Source organism: Akebia trifoliata, chromosome 12 (genome assembly GCF_017979445.1).
Source record: "Akebia trifoliata isolate Shusen 1 chromosome 12, ASM1797944v1, whole genome shotgun sequence".
Taxonomy (NCBI): Eukaryota; Viridiplantae; Streptophyta; class Magnoliopsida; order Ranunculales; family Lardizabalaceae; genus Akebia; species Akebia trifoliata.
Genome location: NC_141386.1, coordinates 14,775,262 through 14,782,901, shown reverse-complemented (window position 1 = coordinate 14,782,901; position 7,640 = coordinate 14,775,262). Strand labels below are relative to the sequence as shown.

Genomic DNA, 7,640 nt, shown 5'->3' with positions numbered 1-7,640 from the left:
GTCTTTTTTGATTTTGTCAGTCAATTGGAAGTAATGCTTGGTATAAAGTCCCAACCTTTATTTCTCTATGATAAAATTTAGACTTAAATTGACTTTTGAGCGATAGTGGTTTTAACTCAAATTTTTTTAAGAGATTCTATTTCGGGGAATGAGTTTCAATCTTCTAACTACTCAAGAATAGCTGGAGTAACTTAGGGTTTAATTCTAAACTTAGCATCCTATTTGAGGTAGTGAGAAGTGTGGACATTCACTTTAATACCTCTAAGGGGCTTTATCTGTGATATTCCAGTATACTCATATTTTTACACTTGATGGCTGTGGCGCCCCGCCGAACACTAACACAAATCCCCATGTCAGATTTCAAGGTACGAGGTGGCACCTCGAAATTTCGGCATGGTCTCCTCTGTTTATGTTAGCATTCCAAGGCGATTCAACCTGCACCTGATAAACGACATACAATCCTGCATATAACAAACAAAATATAATACTAGCGGAAGCCTATATACGTCTAATAATGTCCGATAGATCAGAGTGCGGAAGAAGAAAAATTATATACAGGATTATACAAAATTCCTCACTCTAACATAATTCCTAACACTCAAGACAGAATCCATAAGACTACCTGGAGAAACTGACACCACTAGGGGGTATAGCCCTAATACTTACCAGGTGACGGACTCTGGTTGTCTATCTGACCAACCAGATGATCCTCGCTCTTGTTCTACACTTGTTTCGCCAAGCTTCAGATCTGAAACTAAAAAAATGGAGAAGGAAAGGATGAGTAACAATGGTTACCCAGTAAGGAAGCAACAATTTCTGCCAATAATCTCTCCTAACATGAACGAATAAACATACTGAATCATTTTAAAATAAATAAAGTTTTACAGAAGAAACCTACGATTAACTGGTATATATAGCCAGGGATGAGCAACTAAACATTTTAAAACTCACATTACATCGATCAACAGTACTCACTATAACATTATCTTTTTATACAAATCTAATTGATCAAATGGAAATAATAAACATGCATTTCATTTTATATATCAAAATAAGCAACAGATACATAATACACAATGGTGGAGTATTGGAATTAGAGTGTTAGGATTCACGACTGGATCGCTCCCAGTCGGGACATGATGTTACAATTTCTCTCTGGCTTTTAGTTCCTGATTTTGTGGCCGGTCGCTGCACTTACCACGTTTGGTTGACCATTTATCCGGCTCAGGCTGGCCGTTTGACGTGACCGTAAGCAATGGGTCTCTTTTCGATGTGTCAGAACGTTCGACTACTATAGATTGTTAGTGATCACTGACTAATCATCTTCGTCTATGCCTATCAGGCGTGCAAGTGATTCCCAAATATACAAACCATTCGTATACGACCACCTTTACATTACAAGTTCACTGGTAAAGATAGAGAGGAATAAACCCGGATTCCAGTTGTGACTCCACTCTCATACGCGTCCATACCACGTATGAGTTTGGTGGTCCCTACCGTACATCCCAAGATAGTACACCACTCCGGATGATATGACGCACTATCCCTTCAGGCATTCACAAACTCTTTAACAGCTCACAAAATAGCTACATATATATATTATTTTCATTTGAAAACAAAAGAGAAATTAACAATACAAGGTTGAGAATAGATATCCAGTTTCCTACCATGCAAGTGTGGCCACCCGGCCTAAAATAAATAACATAACGGAGCGCCTCGCGCTAACAGAAAGAAAATAAACATGCAACCAATAATATTATCCCTGGATATCTGTTCACCAACCTACACACAACACAACAACGTAAAATGCAGACATCACCCCTCGGGTGTGACTCTGACATTTTACCGTTTCATACCCTTTTTCCCTTTTTTCGACTTTTACAGTTTTCAATCTCTTCATAAAATATCCGTTTTCTGATATTCATCAACTCAATATGAGTTCATTGAATATTAAATCACATTTTTCAACTATAGAATTTATTTCTATCAATAATATTGAAAAAATACAAATTTCATATCAAAACGGGATCCGAGCAGTGCACAAGACCCAATTTATGGCAATAACCCGTTAAAATACCCTACCCACGTATAATTTATTAAAAATACAATTAAACATATCAAACATGCAATTTCTGGCGTGAATTTTTGAAATAACAAAATAATTCTATATTTTAAAAATACATCCAAATTTTTCGATAAAATCCTAAATGCAATTTTCACAATCTAGATTACTAATAGAAATTAAGAGTTCCTTACAATCTCTAGGCGAAAGGATCAAAGCGTGTGCGCGAAAATCGAGGCGATCGGTGCGGAAATCGAAACGGACCGAACTTCGAAGCGGTTGATTTTTGAAATCGACCTGGTGGTTTTGAAGATCTCGATGTGCTCGTCTCTTCTCCCTTCTACGGCGAAAGGCGGTTTGACCCCGAAATCGATGAAAATCGAGGTCGAAGTTACGAAAATCTCCGTATAAAAATACGGCTGATTTTTGACTATACGGGGTGAAAAATACGAGAAAACGGAAGGAATTTGGTTGGGTTATGTAGAGAATGAGGCTGCGGCGTTTCTCCCTTCTGCGTCGAAAGACGGTTTGACCCAGAAACGGACGAAATCCGAGGTCAAAGTTTCGAAATTTCTGTGTATCCAAATACGGCTGATTGATGACGATATTGGATGAAATAGAAAGTGAAACGAAGAAAGGTTGGGTGGGTTTTGTAGAGAACGTAGCTGCGGACCTTTTTCTCTTCTACGGCGATCGTCGAAAATGGACCGTTTGCGAGAGATCTGAAGTGGAAAAATCGGAGGAAAAACAAATTTCTTTTTTTTTTGTTTTTTTTTTCGCACTGTTTGGACGAGTGGGGAAGATGAGAGAAAAAAAAAATTTTAAAAATGTTATTTAAATAAAATGTGGGACGAATTCGGTATTTGTCAATTGTTTCGATCGATGATAATTTGATCATCCGGATTCCAAAACTGACAAATGAATACTCTATTTCATCTAATTTTTCATTCCGGATCTAATGGTATAGTCAATTTCTACAAATTATGTCTCCATCAAAAGTTTACATTTTTGGCCTGAGGTGACCCATAAACTTGATGTCGTTTTCGTTTTTGACGATAATTCGACTTTCTGGTCTCCAAATTTGACAAATAAATAGTCCATGTTGAATAATTTTTCGTTACGAACCCAATGGTATGATCGAATTTTACAAATTATTGCTCTAATAAAAAGTCACTATTTTAGCCTGGTCCGACCCGGTAATCGAGGATTTTGCAACTTTTATATTCGAACTCGCATTTGAGCATGCTTACAGGCTAAACTATGTTTTTCGATCATTTTGAATCTAATGGTGAGGTCAGATTCCATTAAAAATGATCAGAAACATCCTAAAATTTTACCCCTAAATCCCACTTTCAAGATTTTCTTAAAATTTCACTATTTATTTTTTCCTCGAGATACGAATTAAAAATTCGGGGTGTTACATTCTCCCCCCCTTAATAAAAATTTCGTCCTCGAAATTGAAATCATACTTATCAAACTTTGTCGCGATTCCACTAACACGACATGTAGAATAAACACTACCTATTTTCGATTGCTATCTATTCTTAGTCCCAAGTCAATCTTATTTATATAGCTCGTAGACTTATATCTGCCATTTTCTGTCAACCCAACTTTCATTATTAATCACTCTATTTCAAACTCATACTCCAACTAATCCATTATTTGTATAATCATAAAATAATAATCAATTCACCTTGTATCACTTCCCCACCAATGTTTATCAACCACAATCTCTTCACATCTTCTTTATTCTTCATCTTTACTTCTCTCATCAATTACATCGTCTATTATGTTTTACTCATACTTGGTAGAAATATTACTCCTCAATGCATAGTCTTATTGCAAACATACAATTATCTTTATATTCACTTCAATATTACATTTTTACTTATTGCGATATTTCCTCAAAACCTCTGTCATAACCTTTATAATTTAAAATCTTACTCGAGGGGATAAATCCTACATTTATTTCTCACAATTCCATTAAGTCACCATTAATGCAACATTGTCACAAGATTATTCTTTCTCACATTTTACATCGACCCACCTCTTAACTTATACTCTACTAAATCTCTTTAGGATGGATGTGGGCACAGGTAGGTGGTAGCCGCTGCTGCTTCTACGAATCATAATCTTTACTTATAACGCTTTCGTTTCGAGGAGTGAAAAGAAGTCACGATCGAAGTCTCGAAGTGAGTGCTTGTCTGTAGAAAGAATTGATCACGTAACGAGAACAATAATAATTAATTCTTCTACTAGAAGGCGATCGTGAAAGGAGAAAACAAAAGAAGAGTTAGAATCGACACCGAGGATAGAAAGATAAAAGGAAAAGGATGATCTATCTTTTCAAAGGAGGAGAATCTATTCAAGAAGTCGTAAAGCAAGAGCTGCTTTATCTGATAGTTCAGTCGTTAGGCCTCCCAAAGTTAAGCCATCTTCCATCGAAAGGAAAGATACGCAACTCCCTGTGTTGATATTCAAGGAAGGAGCTCTTAACAGAATAATATATAAGAAACACCTGCTTATCTACTAGCGTAATATACGAGTAATTGACTAGACTATTGATATAAAGACTAGCGTACCAATTGAACATCACTTGTCTTTTCACACTTTACAATTGTTCTAATACCTATTTTGCAAGTTCTTAAATGATCTTTCAAAAATCTTATTCTTTTTTCGCAAGGCCTCTCAATGGTATAAATAATTTCATTACTTGACCTGTGTCAGTGGTTTCTAGCTCTAGCAAGTGTGCAAACTCTTCACAGAATTATATAATCTAGAGGAACCAATCTTGAGTAAAACTCCGCGTTCTAACATTATAATTAGAAACTGTACCTTCTAAAACTTCATTGGAGACAGATACTTTCTCCTAGGTCACAATCCTTACTCGCGACTGTGATAGAGGGTATTATTTCCTAATATGTTCCACCTGACCACACGTGTAACAATGTCAATGATTTTGTCTTCGTAGATCTCTATGGAGTAGGCAGTTGGTAGACTGGGGTTTGTAGGCTCTGAACCTGCCTTGTTGATTCCTTTGACCTTGTTGGCATCATTGGAGCTTCAAGTGCTTTCTAACTCAGTGATGAGAAACTCTACAACTCAGTAGTGGAGGAGTTCTATATTGTGGATAGATTGATCTGGGGAAGATTAACCTCAAATACATCGGCCTCTTGGCCGGATCTGATCTGGGAAGAAAAGGAATCTAAGGTCAACTCATTTGTCCCTTGGAGGTCTGAAACTCTATCTCCTCTCATTCTATCTTTTAAGCTCGATTTACCGTATCTCTATAATTGGTAATCTCAATCATCGACCTTCTGGCCCTTAGGTAAGTTTATAGTCCTCTAAAGAATTTACGGGCCTTCTACAGATTTGTCAGGATAAGCTCGGGAGCATATCGTGACAACCTAATGTACATCATATCTTAGTCTCTGTAATTGATAGATTACCCTGTACTAATCTCAAAAACTCTTAGTATTTGATTTCTCGAGTAATCTCGGATATAAATCTATCGAGAAATATCCTCTCGAAGTTTACCCACCCACTCTTGACCTCAACCGGATTGGAAAAGTCCCCAAATCTTGATAGACATAATCATTGAAAATTCTACAACCAATCCTTAGATTTACAGTCTTTTGCACTGGGAAATTTTCTTATTCTTCAAAGGCACGACCTTGTGGTAATGGTCTCTAAGGTGGAATAGTATTTACCTCTTGCGAAAAAGTCCAGCACTCCCTCATTTCTTGGATTTAATGATGCACTTATAATTGTGGTAAGTTTTGTACTATTTCTCGTTTCTGACTATAGTCTTGTCTGTTCGGGGTGGCATGAGTACGTTATCCATTTTATTAAAATCCGGTGGCCTTATTGTTCCCTGAATTGGTTTTGTTAACATCTTTCTAAGTCACGCATCTTTAATCGGTTGACATCGACCCTTGCTTTCCTTTATGTCCCGATTTACCACATTCATAACATACCACAACTCTTTATTTCGCCGATTTAGTGTATATGTTGTTGTTTCTTATAAAATTCTTCCATCCATTGAGTTGGTATGTCTATAATCTCATTCCTCACGTATAATTATTTTTTATATGAATTTGCTAGCTAGTTTCATAATCGTTTTTCTCTATTGCATACTAATTGCCTTATTTCCATTTGGCTTCAAGGTGGTGGTGGTGGTATTATTCATATTTCTTCTCTAACTTGTCAAGAGACTCAGTCACCTGTCCAATGATTGACATTAGTTGTGATATCGGGTCAAATGTCTGATCCAGAACTTATCTTGTCTTTGTTGCGTTTTGGCCTCTATCTCGTCCACTTCTCTCGTTTGTGTTTATCCGTAACAAAGAACTTATCAGAATAAGGTCATAACCACTCTTATGCAACTATAAATTCTACCGTAGCTTGAAACATAGTAATGGACTCCATTTCCATTACTAACAGAACAAACCTAGAATCATATCTTATGCTTACTAGGCTCTATAAACATCTAGACACGGAAGAACTCATAATTCCAATACGGAATTACTATGAGCTCGGATACCGAATTCCTATTGACACTCTATGATTACCGCTCTAATATATGTGGTATCAACCAACTCTTCAAAAAACATAGCAGATCTTATCCCATACGGATCTAATGCTATGCTCTGATACCATCTGTGGCGCCCCGCCGAACACTAACACAAATCCCCATGTCAGATTTCAAGGTACGAGGTGGCACCTCGAAATTTCGGCATGGTCTCCTCTGTTTATGTTAGCATTCCAAGGCGATTCAACCTGCACCTGATAAACGACATACAATCCTGCATATAACAAACAAAATATAATACTTGCGGAAGCCTATATACGTCTAATAATGTCCGATAGATCAGAGTGCGGAAGAAGAAAAATTATATACAGGATTATACAAAATTCCTCACTCTAACATAATTCCTAACACTCAAGAAAGAATCCATAAGACTACCTGGAGAAACTGACACCACTAGAGGGTATAGCCCTAATACTTACCAGGTGACGGACTCTGGTTGTCTATCTGACCACCAGATGATCCTCGCTCTTGTTCTACACTTGTTTCGCCAAGCTTCAGATCTGAAACTAAAAAAATGGAGAAGGAAAGGGTGTAACAATGGTTACCCAGTAAGGAAGCAACAATTTCTGCCAATAACCTCTCCTAACATGAACGAATAAACATACTGAATCATTTTAAAATAAACAAAGTTTTACAGAAGAAACCTACGATTAACTGGTACATATAGCCAGGGATGAGCAACTAAACATTTTAAAACTCACATTACATCGATCAGCAGTACTCACTATAACATTCTCTTTTTATACAAATCTAATTGATCAAATGGAAATAATAAACATGCATTTCATTTTATATATCAAAATAAGCAACAGATACATAATACACAATGGTGGAGTATTGGAATTAGAGTGTTGGGATTCACGACTGGATCGCTCCCAGTCGGGACATGATGTTACAATTTCTCTCTGGCTTTTAGTTCCTGATTTTGTGGCCGGTCGCTGCACTTACCACGTTTGGTTGACCATTTATCCGGCTCAGGCTGGCCGT

The 7,640-nt window shown here is 37.0% G+C and overlaps 1 long non-coding RNA gene across 1 annotated transcript; it reads right to left on the bottom strand.

Moving 5' to 3' along the window:
- Positions 1 to 468: 468 nt before the first annotated feature.
- LOC147388932 (uncharacterized) lies at positions 469 to 2,550 on the bottom strand. Its single transcript, XR_015170858.1, has 2 exons — positions 2,257 to 2,550; positions 469 to 754 (listed from the first exon to the last, which is right to left on the bottom strand). It is a non-coding gene; the product is annotated as an uncharacterized LOC147388932 (long non-coding RNA).
- Between the last annotated feature and the right edge of the window lie 5,090 nt (positions 2,551 to 7,640).